Raw genomic sequence first — 23,797 nt, forward strand, 5'->3', positions numbered from 1 at the left:
TCCGAGTGCAAACCAGTAATCACAATCACTCTGCAAAACATAAGCTGTAAAATAAAATTGCTATAAAATCGCTCAGAATCGTGTGAAATGCTTGCAAAAATGCTATACAATTACAATTGGTGTGCTGTAGTGGGCACTCAGATTTTCAATTTCTGGGGTGATGTCACCACCTGCCTCACTATATTGCCTCCCAATCATTTTCCAGAAGGGGCTGCAAGAAAATGGACCACTCTTATAATGCTGTAGCCCTTCTGAGGAAGGATCAGGATAGTGGCTGGAAGCTCCACATGCCATCATCACTAAAGCTTCAAGGGGATTAGTGAGCATAACAGCAGGCTCTGTGAGTGAGGCTGCAGCTGCTCAGCTCAGCGCTGTCATGGTGTGGAGAGAGAAAAAGGACACAGAAAGAACTCTAGAAGATTGCAGGATAAATCAATGAATGTCTATGTTGCAGAAGTGGAAGGCTTTCCTTAACCAGGTCCTTTAAAAATTGTCTATTTGACGTCAGCTAACCAAGGAGTTTATACATAAATAAAGACAAGCTCTGCAAGTCAATGCCTAGAAGACCCTGAAAACATCTGTTCATGGATTTGGGCTGTATTAGTTTCTCGCTGGGCATTAGTCTCTTCTTTAGTAAAGAAAGCGTAATAACTGAGTGAACCACCATCAGAGTGACATTCCAATGTTCAAAAGCCTCAGAAGATCAGTTTTGGCCTAATGGAATATATTTTAGTGTAAAATTACACTCCAGAAGAGAGAAAAACAAACATGTTACTTATTACTTTAGCCTTTGCAGGCCTGTTCCTATAAAGTACCTTTCATTAAGGCTTCTTGCACACAGGGATGTTACAGGCGCACGTTAGTGCGCCTGTAACGCTCCCCCAACGCACAGCAATGTAACACAAGTGGGCTGTTCACACTGCCCAAGTTGCGTTACATTGTAAGGCAGAAAAGTGCTGCATGCTGTGCGTTCTACGCAGCTAAGCTGCGTTAGACTGTTTGCACATGCTCAGTCATGTTGGGGAGGAGGGGAGAGCGGCCGGGCACATGGCTAATTAATATTCACTGCACTCAGTGACGTGCAGTGTTTACTTCCTGGAGCGGCCGCACTGTGCGGCGATTGGCCAGGCGGGACCATGTGATGTCGCATGCGTCCAAGAGTACGCATCACGCCATCACGGACACCAGAGTGAGCTGCACAACACGGCTCACTCCGACGTCCACACCAGAGAGCACCAGGCGTTGCGTTAGGGGCACGTTATGTGCCCTATAACGTCCCCTAAACGCAATGTCCTGGTGTGTAACTAGCCTAAGTGTGCCTATTACTCTTACCTTGTTGTACTAGTTACTGAATACTTTTATTTACATTGCAAACATATCTGTTTTATGAAAGTCATGTTATTTTTCATCAATTGACTGTTTTTACAAGAAAATTCTTGCTTCCAGTTAATCCTTTTGCCTGTGTTTCCTTATGTAGAGCAATTGTTTCAAATGGACAATTCTTGACTTTAAAAAAAAAAAAAAAAGAAAAATCATTGGGCATCCATTGTTTTCAGTTTTTTTTTCTAGTCTGGTCTGTCTAGTGGTCTTCCCTCCCCCATACTGATGTTTTCTGGTTCCCCCATTACAATTCCCTGATGTTTAGTGGTCCTCCATCCCCTATTCAGTCCCTTTGTGTCTAGTTCATTGGTGTCTAGTGCCCCCCATATAGTTCCATGGTGTCTAGTGCCCCCTTCGTAGCCCATATAGCTTCCCTGGTGGTCTAGAGTGGGCTAAACATAATGTAAAGTGGGAAAACCACTTGTGGGCCACATTTAATGGCTCTGTGTGCCAGATTTGGCCTGTAGGCCAGAGCTTGACATGTATGCCATAGACTGTGGTGGGACATTAGTGAAGGACAGCTAATTATATCATTTGTTCAAAGATGTCTCTAAAGCGCTGTGGGAAATGTGTCAGTCCTATGTAAATGTGTAGAATAAAATGATGGATGCTATCTACAATAATTTCAGTCATAAAGAAAACTGTAGGACACGTAGAAAATGCTGGAGGGCTGCATGTGGCCTCCGTGCTGCACACTGACGATCACTGAGTTAGGCTAGGATCATACTTGACAGAGCGCAAAACACGTGTGTTTTTTTCACACATTTTTTCATAAGTTTTATGCGTGTTAGTCTGCGTTAAAATGTGTACATTTTCCACAGTAGCTCATTGATTTTAAAGCAAATCTGTAGGAGAAAAGTTTAATGTCTACTTCACTAAGGAGAAGACTCTGAATGATCCAAAGCCTTTTCTGATTTTCCTGAACCCCACTGGTGCTTACTGGGACCCTCTTCTTCTTTGTGGCTGCACTTGTGTATGAGTGCTGGCAGCCGCAATTGCACATTGATGGAGCGTGACTGTGTGTCAAATAGGTTCAGAAGGTCCCAGTGCTAAATCGGTCGGTGGGCTTGAGGAGGATGAGAGAAGCCTCTGGACTATCACTAAGCTAAGTATTCATTCCCCCCTCCCTTCTTTTCAGATGCACTTTAACCTCTTTAGCACCAGATGGTTATGGCCCCTTAAGGACCAGAGCCTTCCTTTTCCTATTTTTTACATGTGTTCACCATAATTGGCTCAAAGTGATCATAGGGTCAGGAGCCAATGATAATGGCTTCTGACCGGCATACAGAGCTCAGCTGTCATTTGGACAGTTGAGCGAGTGGGCTGCAGCAGCGACATAGTGACGGGAGCTAGGAGACCGCGCGGGGATAAAATGACAAAGAACAGAGCATAGATTTCAATCTCCTACATTTGGAAGACGTTAATGAGAAATCACACACAGTATGCAATATTATGCAGAAGGTTGTACATTTTTTACTCACATGCAAAAACATTTAGATGTGAACGAGCTCATTGACTTATATTGGTTGTAAGTTCTAATGAAATTTTGCATGCTGGAAAATGCATGAAAATCAGTCAAGTGTGAACCTTGCCTTAAAGGCAGCCCGTGCGGAAGCTTGGACCAGTGCGGACACACAGTAACCACACAAACACATGCGCAGTAGCACAGAGCCGCATGAGTGGCTCTGGCTTAATGCGCATGTGTGGCTGCACTGATGCCAGAGGAGGTTCACAGCCCTAATAAGATTGCCAACCATTTGTTGTTGGAAATCTCCCGGGTGTCTGTGCTTGGCTGGAGAAGAACGCAAAACCCTATGGAAGCCTCAATGGGATCTTGAGACTTCCCTTTCTTTAAGTAATTTTCTCTTTTTGTACTCAAGCTTCGGCTCGGTACACTTTAAAGTAACACTGAAGCTAATGTAAAAACAAAAAGATACACACTTATAGAGAGGAAAGGCTCTGGATCTCAACACAGAGCCTACCCGGTCCTCTCTCGGTGTCCTTGTTCCTATCACTTTTGTTGAAGTTATTCAATACGCTATTGGAAATCCTCTGAAGGCTTCAGAAGCATTCGTATCCCCAAGTATTTGCGAATACAGGTGGCTCTGTACTGCACATGTGCGAGTGCCCATGCGCAGTACGAAGCCAGGCATCTTTGGAAGCACTGGACACGAGTGCCTCTGAAAAACTTCCAGGGGCTGCAGAAGGCGGCAAATTGGGGACAGAGGGGGAACGAGGGCACTGAGAGAAGACTGAGAAGGTTCTATGAAATCTAGAGCCTTTCTACTCCATAGGCGATTAACTTTTTCAGAATGCTTCTTTAAAGGGAACCAGAGATGAGAGTGATACGAAGGCTGCCATATTTATTTCCTTTTAGAAAACACCAGTTGCCCGGCAGTCCTGTTGATTTTCTAGTATCAGTAGTGTCTGAGTATTAGTAACAACCCTGAAACAAGCATGCAGATAATCTAGTCAGACTAGTCAGAGCACCTGATCTGCTGCATGCTTGTTCCAGGTCTGCGGTGAAAAGTATTAGAGACACAGGATGAGGGGGCAGCCAGGCAACATGCATTGTTTAAAAGGAGATGAATATGGCAGCCTCCATACCACTTTCAGCTTGGGTTCCCTTTAAGGCCCTGTTCACAGTGGTTAGTTGTGTTGTATTTTATTCTGCATGTCAACTGCCCACCCACTGCCTCACTATGGCCAGCCTCCATTGCAGTTCACAGTCATAATGTGTGAGTTATGCAAATGACCACTGTGAACTTAGCCTGAGGCTAGGTTCACTTCACGTATGACATAGCGTGAAAATCCGGCATTTTCCGCAGGTGCGCTTGCGTTAATGTAATGCGCTTTTGCTGCGTTTTTGGTGCATTTGCATTTTGCCCTTTTTTTGCGTTTTTGAAGCGTTTTGCCTGCGTTCAATTTCGTTTACGGTTCGCATATTCATTTTGTATACATTTTTACATTTACATATATTCAAATCAATAGGAAGACAACAGGAAGCGGAAATACATCAGAGATTTTTCATTTTTAATTAAAAACGCATTAAAAAACACATTGAAAACGCAATGCATATGCGTTACCAAAGACTTTCATTATGTGCGTTTTGGCAGCCAGCGTGTATATTATGCAACCCTACAAGCGTCTGCAGAACGCCTATCGTAAATCGCAAGTGCAACACTGGTCCTTCTACGTCCCATAGACTAACATTGCTGCATAAAAAACGCAGCGTTTCCCGCTCCGCAAGCGTTTCTGCCATGTGTGCACACGGCCTGAAGGTAGCCTGACGTCTAAAAGAAAGTAACCCCATTTGGTGATTTCCCAGTTGCAACTAGCTCAATTACTTGTGGGGAAAACCCATCTGTCTTCGCTCAGGTTTTTGCGTTCACCGGGTTGCCCTCCAACATGCAGGATGAGGTTGGTGGAGAAAGGAACCGGATACATTATATTGTGTGCCTTATGCAACACGCACAGTGTGAATCCAATCTTAGGCTCTGTTCCCACTAGAGCAGAGAACAGACCTTTTTTTGTCCGTTCTATGCTCATTGCTATGCAAATAGTTAACAGCTCCTATGTTATGTTATATGTAGGAGCCGTTCACTCCTGTTACCCTACAACGGATCCGTGAGATCCACTGCAGTAAGCGGACCACACTTCTGTGCAGTCAAGATGATCCCGGGCCAGGCGGATGCGTTCCCCCATATAGCCTATGGGGGAGCGCATCTGCCCCAGGTTCAAGCCACATAAAAAGTGTAATGCATATACTGTATATACACTCATTAGTACTATCTATAGTGTGGTTAATAGTTGATCTGTAGATGGTTGTGTCAAAAAACAAAACAAAAAAGATAGCTATTTATAACAAATTTGGAGGCAATTCATAGAAATTAACAAATATCAACTATTAATACTAATAAATAGCTCAACATTCTGCATAAAATACCGTGGTTTACATTGAAATATGTATGAATGCAAATTTGTATGAATAGAAAAATAGAAAAACAGATTATTTGTTTTACAGGTATAGAATTAGTTTTTTTCATGATGCACGAGATGCAGTCCCATTATTGCAAAGCTGCATGGATGTACAAGTGACAGTATTGTGAAATGTCAGAAGAAATGAATAGGAGGGTTTAAAACAGTTTAGGCTAGGTGCACAGTGGTGCGGTGTGGCATAACGGGAGCACTGTAACATGGCTTTCCGCACTGCAATGCACCACCTATGCAACGTACAACATGCGGTTTAATGGCGTGCGGCATCACAATGCACTTTACGCAGTGCATTACCGCAAAATGTGTGCCGTTAACAGCGACAGCGAAACATACAATGAGTTCACTGTATGCGTTCCTGTATGAAACACAATGGGCTCTATTCACAAAGCATTACCGCATTCGGTAATGCTCAAAACAGCTGATTTTACCAAACATCTTCCCAAGTTACTATTCACTAAACCTGTTACCGCACAGAAAATCACAGTTCCCGACTAGTGAAGTAAATTACCGACTTGTGCGGTAATTATCTCAGGGAATGTCAAGAAATGTCAATTCACAAAGATTTAGGCAAAATTCACAGAGACGCTGGGTAAAAATGGCGCAGGGTGATGCAGATAATGGCATATTGCTACTAAGGTTATTTAGCGTTTATAAATGTCCTAAAACGTTAAACAACCTTAGCGATAAGATGCAATTACCGGCATCTGCGATACATTACCTGGTTCCGGCGGTCCCGTCTCCTCTCCACTTCCTGTTTAGTTTGAAAGAGACCTGCAGCCAACCAATCACCACTGAAGCCGCATGGTGATTGGCTGGCTGCCAGGCTCATTCAAACTAACAAGTGGAGAGGAAAGACGATCGTCCTGGAGCAGGTAATGTATCATTTAACCCCTGCCGCCAGTCACACTAAACTCTCTGCTCACACCCTAAGGGCCCGTTTCCACTATCGCGAATCCGCATGCGTTGCCCGCATGCGGATTCGCACAGTCAGTACAAGTGGATGGGACTGTTTCCACTTGTGCGTTTCCCCGCACGTTTTTCTGTGCAGGAAAAATCTGCAGGGTAGGGCCCTCAGAATTCGCCTGCGTGTGGAATGCAGGCGAATCGCACGCAATGTATTTAATAGGGAAATCGCATGCGTTTTCCCCATGCGTTTTTTGTCGCGATTTCGCATAGGTATATATGTTAATTTACACAGGCAGTGACATGGTTAAATTCGCATACAGCCTTACCTATGCGAAATCGCGGCAAAAAACGCATGCGGAATCGCACCCGCATGCGATTTGCCTGCGGTGATTTGCCGGCGATTCCGCAACGCTATAGTGGAAACGGGCCCTAACAGCTCCACGCACGCTGCCTAACCCGGACTACACTCACCCCACTGCCTAACACCAACCCTCCCGACTCTACACCCTCCCTGGAGCAGGAAAATGGCGCATACCGCAACAGAACCTTCCTGACGCACTATTGAAAAGCACGGTAAACGTAATTTACCGTTTTGAAGCGCAACATTCTGGTGCAAAGATAGATAATTACCCGCAGTGTGCCCTGCCCCATAATTTCCCTCCTGCACTTGAATAGCCGCTGTGCGCCAGAATGTAACGGTAAGGCCTCTTGCACACTACATGCGATTCTGATTTTTAATCGATTTTCACATGCAGTTCCGATTTTAATCGTTACTGCATGGCGCGTTTTTCTTTTGATAGCATCCAGGGAAAAACGGAATCGCAAATTGGATTTGCAGTGTGCAAGGAGCCTAAATTACATTTACAGTGCTTTTCACACCATTTTTTCCTGCTCCGCTCTGGCTGCCGCATTCACCATCTCGCCACACGTGCATGCACGCCATCCCGCTGCACACACGTCATCCAAATCAGCACTGCTGCCAATAACAGCGGGAGTAAGAGGGGGAAGTGTGCATGACAGAAGGACACAGTGGCCAGCTTGGAAATTATTATTGTATCTTACAATCCTGGCTGGAGCCTCTAATGCGAGTATTCCTAGACCATGCTGTATATGTTCAGTTTACTAAGCATTCTTGGATGCTGAAATCTTCCCATACAGGTGCCATAGACTTCTAATGCATGGCTGTATTCATGAGTGACACAAGTCTCTGACACACGCAAGTCTCTGACACACGCATGTTGCAGAACCAGGAAAAGCACACTATAGCCAGCCAGTTCATACCATTTCTATGTAAAGCTTGTATAATTAAGTAATTTTAGTTCAGGTGTGATCCTATGCTTCACAGCAGAGATTTCACAGCACTTGTGGCATGCTTGCTGACAACGACTCTCCAGCGCCATCTAGCAGCATGCCATTTGTCACACACAGGCAAACTGTGAAAACAAGCGCTAGATACGGTTTAACTTACTGCGTAAGTTGTGTAATTCTGTGTATTCTACCAGCTTCTTCTGCGTGTCCACAGCCAGTGGAGCTAAAACTATTTCCAAGCAGGTGACCGTGACTGGTGTGTTGTGTCACTTTTGCTAATGATGACCATTTGTGCCGCCCGTGATCTCTGCACTTGGGACGTCTGCGCAAATGTGGCTAAGTAGCTGCCCATATAAACAGTCCGCCTTGTGGAATGGCCATGCTGTCCTCTATGAATGCACCTGGCCCAGTAACTCGCAGTGATCTGGTGTTTGGCTGCTCGCAGCGTCTCTCATGTCCCCCAGGAAAAACATTACAGAGCAATTGTCTGGCAGGTCAGTAGCTGCCAGAAAATAGTCCCAGGTGTTCCCGGTCTCCTAATGTGGCCTGGGGGCGGAACACATCAGCAGATAAGTGGCTAATGAGCTGAGAGGCTAGTGACACGTCGAGGTGACAATCATCTTGTCACGATCAGGCTTGATAAGGTCCATGTGCTGAGGCTGCGGGGCCTCCTGCAGGGGGAAGGGGGGATCTCCAGGAGGCTGCGGCAGGTCAGCGGTGTCAGTGTTTGGTAAGGCCATGTCTGAGGCAATACTACATCTAGCAGGAGCATGGGACGTGCTGGCGTTTCACTCGCTTCATGACAACTGAAATGTCTCTTTTTTTAGCCTATTTTATTATTTGCTTTTGAAAGAGCCTGAACTGTTTAGACATTGTGCATGGGGTGTTATCTTTGGGCACAATTACTTCATTTTTGCTACACAAATTTGTCTCCATACTGCTTACTTACATTGATTTATTTTGATGTCCTGGAAAGCAGATACAGAACTTATATGTGCAAGCAGGTTACAAACATTTTATCAGCAGCATAGCAATAGGGGTTGCAGAGGTAGTGACCGCATCGAGGCCCTTGGGCTGGAGGGGCCCACCCCTCAAACTCAGTACTGGCTCTTTATTGATCCTGTGCTTGTAATAATCACTTCTGTAGTTGATTTGGATAGTAGTGGTGATCATTAACATAGTTTCCCATTCCCTTGCACCTCTGACACTGTGTTTGTCCTTGATTTGGTTTTGGTGTGTTGTATCAATTGTTATCTATAGCATGCTTGGGGGGCCCCGATGCTAAAGTTGTACTGGGGCCCACGGCTTCTTAGCTACACCACTGCATTTTATCTTGTGACATTAGCTTGCTGGATATATGGCGTTTGGTCTAACTTGCGTGTGTATTTCAACATCATTCTGTTCCTTGGTATATGGTCTTTGGTGCATCACGCTGTGTTCATTTGAATGCCATCAAACATAATGTCCTACACATCATTCACAGTACACATCGCATGAATGGATGCAATTTCTTTCATACGTTTCCAACACACGACACGTGTTTCACCTGCGTTTATAAAGCGAACCTTGACACATTAGAAGTTGATGGGAAATCTTGTTGGATAAAATAGGTCCGGCCACATTACATTGGAACGCATAGCTGTATATTACCGTGTGTATTACACACATGTGTGGTGTGTCATAACTGACTGCACTGCACAGTGTGAATGAGCCCACTCTCAAACACCTCTCCTGTGTAATAACAAGCTGCCATGAACAGGAATTTCCCATTTGTGAAGATGGTTTTAGGACAACTGTAGTGAGAGGTATATGGAGGCTGCCATATTTACTTCCTTTTTAAAGGGAAGGTTCAGTGACACTAAAAAAAAAAAAAAAAATTGAAATCCACTTACCTGGGGCTTCCTCCAGCCCGTGGCAGGCAGGAGGTGCCCTCGGCACCGCTCCACAGGCTCCCGGGAGCCGACCCGACCTGGCTAGGTCGGGCTTCTTCTGCGCTCTATTATGCGTGTCACGCCGGCGCGCTGACGTCATCGGACGTCCTCCGGGCTGTACTGCGCAGGCTCAGAACTACTGATACTTTTAGCCTATCCTCCCCTCACATCCTTCACTCCTACTACCACTGAGGAAGTCATCCACCTACTGCAGACTTCCCATACCACTACTTCACCCCCCCCCCCCCCCCCTTGACCCCATCCCTTCTGATTTACTCCAGCCTCACTTCACGGAATTGGCCCCAGTCCTCACTACCCTGTTCAACCTCTCCCTATCCACAGGCACCTTCCCCTCAGACTTCAAGCAGGCCACTGTACTACCCCTGCTCAAGAAACCCTCACCCCTCGCTACCCTCCAACTACCGTCCTATCTCCCTCCTCCCCTTTGCCTCAAAACTCCTTGAGTGTCTGGTTCACAAACGCCTGACCCAGTTCCTCAATGCCAACTCACTGCTAGACCCATTGCAATCTGGATTTCGGCCTGCCCACTTAACCGAAACTGCTCTCACCAAAGTGGTCAATGACCTTGCCTTAGCTAAAGCTGAAGGTAAATACTCCATTCTCCTCCTTCTTGACCCTTCAGCAGCTTTTGACACAGTAGATCATCCCCTACTCCTCCAGTCCATGGGCATTCACGATCTTGCCCTGTCCTGGCTTTCATCCTACCTCTCCAACCGCTCCTTCATGACCGCCTTCAATGAGTCCTCGTCCACCCCCAACCTCTCGGTGGGAGTCCCCCAAGGTTCGGTCCTTGGCCCCCTACTGTTCACCCTATACACATCCTCCATTGGCAAGGTTATCTCCTCCATGGGTTTTAACTATCATCTGTATGCAGATAACACCCAGATCTACCTCCACACCCCTGACATATCCACCACTACCATGGACAAGGTCTCCTCCTGCCTATCAGCCATCTCCTCCTGGATGTCCGCTAGGTTCCTGAAACTAAACCTAGACAAAACGGAATTTATGATCTTCCCACCCTGGACATCCATAAACCTCCCAGATGTGCATGTCACTGTTAACCACACTACCATTCACCCTACCTCTCAAGCCCGCTGTCTGGGTGTCACCCTGGACTCCGCACTCTCCTTCACTCCCCACATTCAAAACCTCACAAACTCCTGCAACTTCTACCTTCGTAACATCTGTAAGATTCGCCCTTTCCTGACCTCTGCCACCACCAAACTCCTCATCCATGCCCTCATAATTTCCCGCCTTGACTACTGCAATGCCCTGCTGTCTGGTCTCCCTATGACCCGAACAGCCCCACTGCAGTCCATCATGAATGCAGCAGCCAGAATTATCCACTGCTCCCATCGCTCCACCATGGCGGATCCCCTCCTTGAATCCCTCCACTGGCTTCCTATCCAGTCCAGAATCAGATTCAAGATACTGTGTCTGACCTACAAATCTGTCCACAAAACCTGTCCAACCTACATTTCCGATCTTACTCAGAGGTACACACCTAGCCGCTCACTCCGCTCTTCCAATGAACTTCACCTAACCGCCCCCCGCATCACCCAGTCCCATGCACGCCTCCAGGACTTCTCAAGAGCTGCTCCAACACTATGGAACTCCCTACCTCCACCCATTAGGGCAGCCCCCTCCTTCAACATCTTCAAGAAAGCCCTCAAAACTCACCTTTTCACTCTGTCCTACTACCCCTCACAAGTGCTCTAAACCCACAGCTGAACTCTGGTCTCCTACCTCTCGTGTCCCTACCTCTCCCTTTAGATTGTAAGCCTTTGGGCAGGGTCCTCCTTTTTTGTCCAACCTGATCATGCACCTCCATTACTGTGAACCCATGCTATGCATCTGAGGGAACCTAACTTGCCTAATCTCCATGCTCTATCCAGTGACTGACTAAGCATTACCTTGTACTTATACTGTGCTGCATGATCTGATCTTTCTTGTATTCAGGTATTGTCATTTTGCTGTATGTCACCCCTAAATATTGTATGTATCCCTATTTATTGTCCAGTGCTGCGTAATATGTTGGCGCTTTATAAATACAATAAATAAATAGATCCTGAACAAGCATGCAGCAGATCAGAGGTTTATAACATTAGTGTCAGGTCTGACAAGATTAGCTGCATGCTTGTTTCTGGTGTGATTCAAACTTTACTGAAGCCAAATAGATCATCAGGGCTGTCAGGCAACTGATATTGTTTAAAAGGAAATAAATATGGTAGCCATCCTATCCCTCTCACTTCAGTTGTCCTTTTAATTTTGGTTTAGTTTAACTACTTGCCGACCGCTCCACGCCAATTGGCGTGAATGCGGCGGCAGCCCCGGGACCACCCCACGCCAATTGGCGTGAATAGCCTTCAATGGGGCTAGCAGGAGCTCACGCGCGCATCTCTGCTCTGCCTTCAGTCTCCCAGTGGCTATCGCCACAGGGAGACTGTTATGCTGGGCATACACGGGTCGTTTTTTTGTTATCAATCGAGCCGCTGATGGCTCGATTGATAATATCATGACCCGGCGGATCGATTCCGCGCTCGAAGCGCCCGTGAGGACGAGCGGGAATCGATCCAGGCGTGCGCGGGGTGGCGGCAGGAGTCGATCCGGCGGCAAAAACGACCCGTGTATGCCCAGCATTAGATGGCGAAACCGCCTGTAATATACCTGTACAGCGCTACAATCTAAGGCAGCACTGTAATAGGGACAGCCGTGTGACGCGGCTGTCCTCTCTGTAGTCCAGGAAGTGATCGGCTGGCGGAGGGAGGGGGGAATATAAAATAAATAAAAAATTAGTTACATTTATTTAAAAAAAATAATTTAATAAATATATAAAAAAACAAACATTGGGGGAGCGATCAGACCCCACCAACGGAGAGCTCTGTTGGTGGGGAGAAAAGGGGGGGGGGGGGAGGGATCACATGTGTGCTGAGTTGTGTGGTTCTGCAGATAGGCCTAATGCTGGGTACACACTATGAGATTTTCTGGCCGATTTACTGTCAGATCGATTATTTCCAACATGTCCGATTTCCTTACCGATCGATTTTTCTGAGCATTTACCGATCAATTTCTTTTTAAAGTGAACGGAAATCGATGCAGTGGCTCAATTAGTAAACAATGGCCTGATCTTTAGGGGGGGTTTAACACCGTGGCCCTCAAGTGGTTAAAACTGTCATGCTTTGGAATACATTTTGTGTGAGTTCACACTGTGCGCTTTGAATTGCGTTACATTGCTTCCTTTGGCCGCAATGTGTAAACAATTGTATGAGCATGGTCACTTCTTTGCATTGTCATGGACAACGCTATCCAAATGCCATTTCTGCACTGGGTGTCTGGATAATGTGTATGAAAACGCATTGGGTTACATAATTCTTCATGCTTAATTTTCTGTTACAATATAACGCATGTGCAATGCATGTAGTGAGAGTCTCAGAATACATTTACAATTTGTTTCCTGTATGTAATATTATGCTCGTCTGCAGTATTAAAGTGCATGTTTGTACTTTTGGAAGATGCAGCAACAAGCAGGTTGTAGATCATGGTGGAGTGAACTTGTACAATAGTATACAATTCAACATTCATGTACCATGTTTCCCCTGAAAATAGGACAGTGTCTTAAATTTTTGCTCCAAATGTTGTGCTAGCGCTTATTTTCAGGGGATGTCTTATATTTCTATGAACACATAAGTTCCTGTGCTGTGTGTCCTCCTGCCTGTGCCACCTCTTCCTTTAGTGGATCTTACGCGTGAAACACGCGGCCGATCACGCGCACACCTTCCTTTATCACGCGGAGTAATGCTGTACGTGTGCAAACCTCGGCATGCCGACAGATCGCGGGATAATTGCTGTGAGAGCAGTTATCACACTTCTGTAAATCAACCGCCTAGTGTGAACAAGCCTTAACTGATTCAGTCCATCAATAAATTTGAGCTGTACCAAAAAATGTGTGATGACCCTGGCCTTTGGGGACCTTGACATCTCTGCTTCTAGGGTCTGAAACAAGTCTAAAATGTCCTTATAAACTTAAAAAGACTCTTAAGCCAGAAAAAAAAGAGCTTTACTCACCTGGGGCTTCTACCAGCCCCCTGCAGCCGTCCTGTGCCCTCGCAGCCACTTACTAATCCTCTGGTCCCCCGCTGCCAGCTAGTTTCGTTTTTGCCGACAGGCCCGTCAGGACTGGCCACGCGTAGCTTTTTCCGCATTCCCGACTGTAATTAGCACTATTGCGGGCCGCAGCTCGTACAAAAATACGCGTTGCCGCATTACGAACACATAGATATGCGGCAACGCGTATTTTTGGACGCGTTGCGGCCCGCAATAGCGCTAATTACAGTCGGGAATGCGGAAAAAGTGCGTGGCTAGTCCTGACGGGCCTGTCGGCAAAAACGAAACTAGCTGGCAGCGGGGGATCAGAGGATTAGTGAGTGGCTGCGAGGGCACAGGACTGCTGCAGGGGGCTGGTAGAAGCCCCAAGTGAGTAAAGCTCATTTTTTTGTTTCTGGCTTAAGGTTCACTTTAAGCCCTGCAGATGTCTTTTTCAGATTAGCAAAAAATGTTGATGGCAGACCCCATAAAACATCACATTGTACAGCTCGAGCCAGCAAGGTAGACTCCAGTGGTTCTCAGCATTTTATCGGTAGGTACCCCCTTTAAAGTCCTGTACTCACCAAGTACCCCCTAGCATAATAAACATTATCACAAGTACCTCTTGACAAATATATATTTAATTGTAGTACACTATAATTGGTTCTAAACTATTTCCAAGCATTTACTATTGCTTTTAATTAGCTAAATACTAATTTGGTGGTGTTTAAACAAGATTTATCATTTTCTGATACTCTAAATTTGTTATTCTTGGTTAAGTGTATCAAACCCGAGTACCCCCTGGAATCATCAGAAGTACCCCCTGGGGTACGCGTACCACACGTTGAGAACCTAGGAGGTAGAGGACACTATAGTAGTAAAACAACATTATTTATGTAGGCCATCACAGAGGTGAAATCAATTAGTAAAAAGTGTAGGGCCGGTTCACACTGGCTCCCGGAGCATCTCGTTAGGAAAATGCGTAGAAAACATTGGGCATTGGTCCTCGTCGTCCCTTCGCTGCGTTACATTTTGAGAACCCTAGGCGGGCGCGGAAGCACCAAACATAGCTGATGGGATCTAGTGCAGCGCTACATGCATTTACATGGAAAGCTGTAGACATTTAAAAAAGCGATTCTATACATTTGAATGGGAGTGAGGACTGCCGCAATTACCCCGGTTAGTGACCGTGTGAACCTACCCTATAGTCTGTTTTCCTTTTAACACATTATTTACATTGTAAAAGTAAAACTAAGGGTAAGGCTGCATTTCCAAGCTATCCGGTTGCTATCTAAAAGACTGTCATCATGACCCAGTTTGTTGGAGACTTTGAAGAATGGTTATGAGGTTTGGTGTGGGGTGTTTAAACTAGAGGCCTTCCAGAAGTCTGTCATGGAGAGCTTGCTTATCATTTGCTAGGGTCTCTTCTGCTCACATTTTTAAATTATTTACACACAATTTGTTGGGCTCATTCACACCGGAAGTGCTGAAAAAAAAGCTAGTATTAACTGCTGCTTTTACAGGAGTTGCTTTTGCTGACTGGCATTTTTAGCAGACACTTTACAGGTGATATCCGGCAATTTTAGCAGGTATTGACTGGGGCTTGCTTGCGTCTTCACTGGTGCTGGCCGGAATTTTCCATGGAGTCTTAGGGCTTGTTCACACAATCAGCGTTTGCTAATTTATTTATTTTTTAAAGCGCTGGCGATTTTGCAAATTGCCCTAAAAGCGCTTGTGTAATGATTTCTTATGACAGTGTTCACATGTAAGCGTTTCGATTTCATTGAAATCGCAAACGCGCTATAGGAACCATTTTCTGAGGGCTTTGGCTCAATGGCAGGTATAAGGAAATCGCAAAGCGCTTGAAAAAGTGCTTTGTGTGGCAATTTCCCCAGCGCTTTTATGAATAAATACATTGTATTTACTGTATATTCTGGCGATTAAGACTACTTTTTAACCCTTAAAAATCTTCTGAAAAGTCAGGTTTGTCTTAAATGGCGGGTGTCATTGATGCCGGGTGACATGCCCTATCCTGTTACTGACTCTCAGATCTCGCTGCTGAGGACTGTAGTGAAGCAGCGCAGGCGCACATGTGCGAGATCTGAGAGGCAGAGAAGGAGGTAAACCGTATACAAGGGTGGGCCAGAGGGGTGAAAGAGGCGTGTTTTATGGGCACATCACAATTTATTCTTCCATACCGCTCTGATAAACAGGTAGAAAAGCAGCGCTGACCAATCCACTTAGGGAGAGCGAGAGTTGACCAACCCAACCAGTCAACTGCCTATATGCTGTTATATACTGTGTACCACATACAGTACATAGCACCAGTATATGATGTTTTAAATTTTTATTTGGTGTATGTTGAAAGAGGGGTAGTCTTATACGGCAAATATATCTCAAACTCTATATTTTAACTGGAAAAGTTGGGGGTTGTCTTATACGCCCCGTTGTTTTATAAGCCGGAATATACGGTAGTCATATCCGGGTTAAAGAGTTCACTTACTGACTGATGTCAAGAAAAACAAAAGTTTGCTTTCCTAAAACAGAAATAATTTGCGATAATCCAGGTTGGAGTGAGCTTGAGATGTCTCCCAGAGCAACACTGCTGAATATATGCAAATTAACCATTGTACCCTTAGAAGCTAAACACCCCTCCAGAACCGCTGGAATGCAATGATGTGTCAGCTTGTTAATTTGTACAGAGCCATAATAATCCAACATGCATACAGACTGTTGTATCGGATTGTTTGATCCTCATCAGTGCATGGCATGGATTAATTTGGCTCTATGGAGTAGGGCTTGTGAATCCGAGAGGCACAGACTAACCAGCAAGCTCATGGTGACCCAGAACTCATTGGAGTGTGTAAGGGACTACAATGGACTGATGTCAGGAAGTGAAAAAAATCCTCACTGAGCAAAATTGCTTAGAAAAGCACTTTTCTAAGCACAAATCACAGGGAAAAGCTCTCCTAAAATTACGGTATAAATCGCACAGCGCTTGCGATAGTGCTGGCGATTTTATAATGTGAACAAGGCCTTATGCAGGTCAAATCACTAGTCAGTACCGCCAGAAACTGGCAATGCATCAGTACACCGCCAGAAACTGGAGACACACTGACAAACACCCAAAACTGGTGACGTACCAGTACACTGCCAGAAACTGGCAATGAACGATTACCAGTGTCTGGCAGTGTGTTGGTGTGTCACCAGTTTCTGGCAGTGTGTTGGTGTGTCACCAGTTTCTGGCAGTGTGTTGGTGTGTCACCAGTTTCTGGCAGTGCGTTGGTGTGTCACCAGTTTCTGGCAGTGCGTTGGTGTGTCACCAGTTTCTGGCAGTGCGTTGGTGTGTCACCAGTTTCTGGCAGTGCGTTGGTGTGTCACCAGTTTCTGGCAGTGCGTTGGTGTGTCACCAGTTTCTGGCAGTGCGTTGGTGTGTCACCAGTTTCTGGCAGTGCTTTGGTGTGTCACCAGTTTCTGGCAGTGCGTTGGTGTGTCACCAGTTTCTGGCAGTGCGTTGGTGTGTCACCAGTTTCTGGCAGTGTGTTGGTGTGTCACCAGTTTCTGGCAGTGTGTTGGTGTGTCACCAGTTTCTGGCAGTGTGTTGGTGTCTCGCCAGTTTCTGGCAGTGTGTTGGTGTGTCACCAGTTTCTGGCAGTGTGTTGGTGTCTCGCCAGTTTCTGGCAGTGTGTTGGTGCGTTGCCAGTTTCTGGCAGTTTGTTGGTGTGTTGCCAGTTTCTGGCAGTGTGGAGGTGCAGCCCTATCTTCTGTCATCCTACCTGCACTTGGCTCCTCTTTCATCCCACCTTGCTGGAAACATTTTGCAGAGAACAGTGATATTGGCAATCTCTCCAAAGCATGCAAAAGGTAAAATCTTTCCTCTAGTAGTTAGACAGTAACATTACCGTAGTTCAGACTAAAGATCTGTATTGTGGAATGAGCAGACCTAAGCACTCAGAAATAAATGACTGTATTGTACTGTGTGGATGGCATAAAAAGAGGAGTTGTACAGATTTCTAACATCGTAATACACCAATTTGCGGATAACTACTATCCTGAGGAACTGAGCATTCTGAGTTCAGTGATCCTTGACTTGGGACTGCATGATGGTAATAACTGTATTATGATTATAGGCACCTGTGTCATGTCAAATGCCTTTTAATTGCTGCCTAGTCATATAAAGTTGGCTCTGTATTTTGGTGAAGATCTTCAGGCAGTATGGTTTATATTTGCCTTATCCCCTGCAGAATGCAATTAACCCAGGACTCATTACAACATCTTGAAGAATAATTTAAACCAAGTACATTTCCTGTGAATATTTTTTTTTTTTTTTTTTTATGATTTTGCTGTTAAAAATGGTGTTCACCAAAACAAAACCCAATGTCAAAAACAGCTGTAAAAATCACTTCTACTTATTTAAACACCTGAAGTGCGTGGAATGTTGAAATTGACATATTTATTACCTTTCAAACAATGCAAATTGCCTGGCTGATCTTTATCTGCCTCTAATATTCTAAAGGCCCTTACACATGCTCAATTAATGTTGCCCATTAGGGATCGGGACCCATGTGTGTATGTGTGTGGTTAGGTGGGCAGAGCGGCATGGGAGTGACCTCAAGGTGTGCAAGAGGGTAGTACGATGTTCTCGGCTGTCACTCAGCCAAAGTGATCCACCAGGATGGATCGCTGGCCGAGCGGTTGAGAGGGGTCTGCGACTGCCGTACACTCACTGTACACATGCTGCAGCATCTTTTGCTGCAGTGGATGCTCAATCGGCGTGCACTAGGGAACCATGTCTGTTCATCCCCTTTCTCCATCAACATTCTGTTGAAAGGTAGATTTTAATGGGAGATAGCAGTCAGCTGGGACAGCAGGATGTTTTGTGCAGCATCTAACTGTTATGTATTAATCTATATTGAAACCCTCAGGCTAGGTTCACAGTGGTAAGTTACATAATGTACGCGTTGAGTACGAACTATAATTGGAGACTGGACATAGACTTCAATACAAAGGCTGCATGCAGCGAGTTAGAATAACGCGATCTGTTACAGTACTGGGAACAGGCCCATAGAATTAAATGGGCAGTGAGTTGACATGCAGAATTATTCTGCAACGCAACTGACCACTGTGAACTAGCTCCAAGAATCTCTCAAAGGGAACCTGTACTGAGTAAATATATTTAAAATAAACACACGAGGTAACTTCAAATGAACATTACATAGTTACCTTGCCATCAGTTCCTCTCAGAAGCTCACCATTTTCTTCTGAAAATGATCCCTTCCAGTTCTGACAACATTTTGTCAGAACTGAACTATATCAGTTGCTGTCAGTTATTTATCAGTTGCTGTCAGTTATAGCTGAGAGGACGACCGATGTGCCAAGTAATGTCTGTTTCCCTATGGCTCAAGTGGGCAATGTCACAGTTTAACAGTGTGCAGACCAGAAAGCTGTTATGGGGTAATGGCCATTTTCAAAATGGAGGACAGAGAATTTCCTTGTTCACAGTGGACAAACAGGACGCGGGAAAGGAGAAAGAGATTGAGGAGTAGACTACACGGGAGGTAAGTATGTCTTGTGTATGTTTTTTACTTTTGACTTTTAATTTTCAGTTCAGGTTTTCTTTAAGGTTTCCATAAAGGAAATATGTTCAAACAAGCAAGATTTCACTTGGGGGTTCAAGACACGCACACACAGATCCACACTGTAACGATCGGTGTAACACAGAGAGGGTCTGATTACCGGTGATCTGCAGTATCACCGAGAATACAGATATATATACAGATATAGAAAATACAGATATATATATATATGTATATACATATACATGACACAGATATATATATATCTCCGATTATTGATGATCTGCAGCAGTGGCGTAGCTACAAACCTCTGGGCCCCGATGCGGAATCTGGATGTGCCCCCCCCCCCCCACGGCAACAGCCCCCCTCCCCCGGCAACACCCGACACACACACATATCCGGATCCCTATAGCCAGCTATAGGTCCCCCCATTATAGGTAGCCAGGCATAGGTAAGCCAGTATAGTTGCCCCCGGTATAGGTTAGCCAGGTAGGTGCCTCCAGCATAGGTAGCCAGTATAGTTGCCCCCAGTATAGGTTAGATAGGCAGGCGCCGCCGGTATAAGTTAGATAAGTTAGATAGGTGCCCCCAGTACAGGTTAGCTAGGTGGGTGCCTCTAATATAGGTAGCCAGAATAGTTGCCCCCAGCATAGGTTAGATAGGTAGGTGCCCCCAGTATAGGTTTGTTAGGTAGGTGCCTCCAATATAGGTAGCCAGTATAGTTGCCACCTGTATAGGCTAGCTAGGTGCCCCGAATACAGGTTAGACAAGTAAGTGCCCCCAGGTTAGATAGGTAGCTGCCCCCCAGTATAGGTTAGATGAGGTAGGTGCCCCCCAGTATAGGTTAGGTTAGGTAGCTTTCCCCCAGGATAGATTAGGTAGCTGCCCCCAGGATAGGTTAGATTAGGTAGCTGCCCCCAGGATAGGTTAGAGTAGGTAGCTGCCCCCAGGATAGGTTAGAGTAGGTAGCTGCCCCCAGGATAGGTTAGAGTAGGTAGCTGCCCCCAGGATAGGTTAGAGTAGGTAGCTGCCCCCAGGATAGGTTAGAGTAGGTAGCTGCCCCCCAGGATAGGTTAGAGTAGGTAGCTGCCCCCCAGGATAGGTTAGAGTAGGTAGCTGCCCCCCAGGATAGATTAGGTAGCTGCCCCCCAGGATAGATTAGGTAGCTGCCCCCAGGATAGGTTAGATTAGGTAGCTGCCCCCAGGATAGGTTAGATTAGGTAGCTGCCCCCAGGATAGGTTAGATTAGGTAGCTGCCCCCCAAGATAGATTAGGTAGCTGCCCCCCAGGATAGATTAGGTAGCTGCCCCCAGGATAGGTTAGAGTAGGTAGCTGCCCCCCAGGATAGGTTAGAGTAGGTAGCTGCCCCCCAGGATAGGTTAGAGTAGGTAGCTGCCCCCCAGGATAGGTTAGAGTAGGTAGCTGCCCCCCAGGATAGGTTAGAGTAGGTAGCTGCCCCCCCCCCAGGATAGGTTAGATTAGGTAGCTGCCCCCCCCAGGATAGGTTAGATTAGGTAGCTGCCCCCCCCCTCCCCAGGATAGGTTAGGTGAGTAGCTTCCCCCCAGGATAGGTTAGGTAGGTATCTGCCCCCCCAGAATAGATTAGGTAGGTAGCTGACCCCCCAGGATAGGTTAGGTAGGTAGCTGATCCCACCAAGATAGGTTAGGTAGGTAGCTGCCCCCCCCCCCCCCAGGATAGGTTAGGTAGGTAGCTGCCCCCCCAGGATAGGTTAGGTAGGTAGCTGCCCCCCCAGGATAGGTTAGGTAGGTAGCTGCCCCCCCCAGGATAGGGTAGGTAGGCCCCCCCCCCATAATGAAGGGGGGAGCCGCAGCTGCGGGGAGGGCAGCCTACAGCGCTTCCGTGCGCCGCTCACTCTGCATCTGAGGGGGGGGGGCCCGGGGAGAGATAGGGAGGGAGAGGTCGGGCTGCCCTCCCCGCGGCTGCAGCTCCCCCCTCCCAATAGCGCACAGCCGCGCACGGATCTACAAACGGACATGGGCCCCCCGGGCCCCTCCCCGCCTTTTCAGGAGCCGGGCCCGGTCGCCGTGGCGACCGTTGCGACCACGGGCCCTACGCCCCTGATCTGCAGTATCACCGATAATCAGATATATCTCTAACCTCTGGACACCTGAGTAAATATGAGTGTTTGGTGCAACCGTAATACTTTGAGGAGAGCCCCCGTATAGAGGGTGCAAAGCAGTAAGAGATACTGCCCGGAGAGCAGGCTCCTTCCAATGGCCTGAGGCTCCCCAAGGGGAGGAGTCAGGCCGAGAGTGGGAAGGACCAGAGTGTGAGTGACACCAATGGTGGAGTGTCACTGACAGATCTGTGAACTATCTCCAAACAGAGGAGATAGTTCTCGAGGTCGGACAAGCCAGGTTAGCAACAGACAGACAGATCAGATACAGAGGAAAGAGACAGATACGGAATCCTAAGGCAAGCAAGGTTTGGCAACGGAGAATCAGATATAGCGAAGTACCAAATCAGAGATCAGAAGAGAGGTCAAGCGCTCTCCAGCGCCTCCCCTAAGTGCTGGACCAATGGGAAGTGGTGGAATTGTCAGCTGACCGGCTTGGTCAGCTGACTCCCTTCTGGCTGTCATAAAAGCTCTGCCTCTCAGCGCGCGCGCGTCCTTCTAAACCTGTGTGGACTATCAGTCCCAGCCACACCAGACCTGTGCTGTAAACCATCCGCTGTGCTGGGAGTGGAACCAGCCGTACCGCTATCAGAGCATGCGGCGGTTCCGCCGCGTTCCGCCATACTGTCAGATGTAGGCCTATGCGTGCAAAGTGCCGTGTCGGACGCGGAATCCGCCGCCTTGTTCTCAGGACATGCAGCGGTTTCTCCGCGTTCCGTCATGCCAGCAGATGCAGGCCCATGCGCGCAACCTGCCACGTTGGACAGCCGCCTTGCTCTGAACACTCGCGGCGGCTTTTCCACGTTTTCTCACACACACCATGCAGCATTGATCTCTTCTCTCTCACGTGTCTTCACCTTCTAGGCAAGTTGCAGCTCCAGTGGCGTGTGCTCACGGTGTAGGGGAGAAGAAGAAACACTTGAAGTGCAGTACATAATGCTAGGTACACACCATACAATTTTCTGTTCGATTTACTGTTAGATTTACCAGCCAGATAGATTTTTTTTTTTTTTTTTTTTTTTTCCAACGTGTTGGAAAAAAATCTATCTGGCAGGTAAATCTAACAGAAAATTGTATGGTGTGTGCCTAGCATAAGAGACATAGACCGGGCACTGTCCCATCCACAGGTTTATTGCTTGCACAACGTAGATTGTAACATCAGCGTGGTACAAACATTAGGTGTACAGAAAGAAGTGGGTATCAGGGGAAGCAGAACAGGCAGTGCAGACATTTTGTGCTCGAGTAGCACATGACCAAGCACTACTCTTGTTGTCTCTGTTGTGCTCGTCCTGGTTCCCCTGATAAGCGCCCCTTTCCACCTGTATACCTAATGTTTGTATCACGCTGATGTTACAATCTACTTTGTGCAAACAATAAATCAGTGGCTGCTACAGTGCCCGGTCTATGACTCTTATGTACTGTATTTTAAAGAACTCCAAGCCTGGATACACACGGTGTGCATTGCATAAAGCACATGTTCTGAGCATGAACTGCAAGTTTGTTATCCCATACACATCAATTCAAAGCCTGCATGCAGTGAGTTGAGGTGCGTACGCACACACTACAAAAGGCAACGACGGGTCCACCGGACCGGACGGTCTTTTAGCGGACAGTGGCGCGTGTGTACGTGCTGTCGGCGGACTGATAAGGCTGTTTCTGAACGATCCGCTCAGCTCAGCAGATCGTTCAGAAACAGCCTTATCAATCCGCCGACAGCACGTACTGTCGGCTAAAGACCGCCCAGCGGACCCGTCGTCGCATCTGGTAGTGCGCAGGGCTGTGGAGTCGGAGTCGGGCAATTTTGGGTGCCTGGAGTCGGGAAAAAATACTCCGACTCCTAATGAATTTGTAACTGTAATTAAAATAGAAAATATGATAAAATGTTCTATTTCTCAGATAATAGTCATTAAAAATAATGTGTATATATACCAGGGCTGTGGAGTCGGTCCAAAAATCCACCGACTCCGACTCCGACTCCGACTCCTCAGTTTAGGATTCCTCCGACTCCGACTCCACGACTCCGACTCCTCTAATTTGCATATTACAATTTTGTTGATTAAAAGTATGTAACATGAAATTTGTCTCTTAACTGCCAACGCTTAGGAATTTTACAAGACAACTGAAGTGAGAAGGATATGTAGACTACTATATTTATTCCCTTTAGACTAAAACTAGTCCTTGGTAAGAGTACTTGTAAAAGGTACAAACCGGAACAAAGAACATCTATCAGGCCCTAGGCAATGTAAGTGTGGGTACATGTAAGAATGATGTGCAGGTACTCTGCAGGGGAATGAGGAGATTGTAAACAGACAACACCTCTGTGTTCAATGTGCACAGCATTCTCAGTGGATTCCCTGCAGCTCTGTGGGGAGTGCATATGTAGAGTATAGTACTACTGTGTAACAAAGTAAACCTGAGACAGATGAAATTAAAGTTTTATACATACCTGGGGCTT

General features: G+C 46.5%; 1 protein-coding gene across 5 annotated transcripts in view; it reads left to right on the top strand.

Annotated features, from left to right (window-relative positions):
* The first annotated feature begins 8,183 nt into the window (after nt 1–8,183).
* Nucleotides 8,184–23,797, top strand: part of BNC1 (basonuclin zinc finger protein 1) — a 218,490-nt gene continuing 202,876 nt past the window's right edge. For all 5 annotated transcript variants that reach the window (XM_068275345.1, XM_068275346.1, XM_068275347.1 and 2 more), the window contains exon 1: nt 8,184–8,320. The gene's annotated coding sequence lies outside the window, so the exon portion shown is untranslated. The remainder of the gene's footprint in view (nt 8,321–23,797) is intronic.

This window comes from Hyperolius riggenbachi, chromosome 3, assembly GCF_040937935.1.
Source record: "Hyperolius riggenbachi isolate aHypRig1 chromosome 3, aHypRig1.pri, whole genome shotgun sequence".
NCBI classification, from domain to species: Eukaryota; Metazoa; Chordata; class Amphibia; order Anura; family Hyperoliidae; genus Hyperolius; species Hyperolius riggenbachi.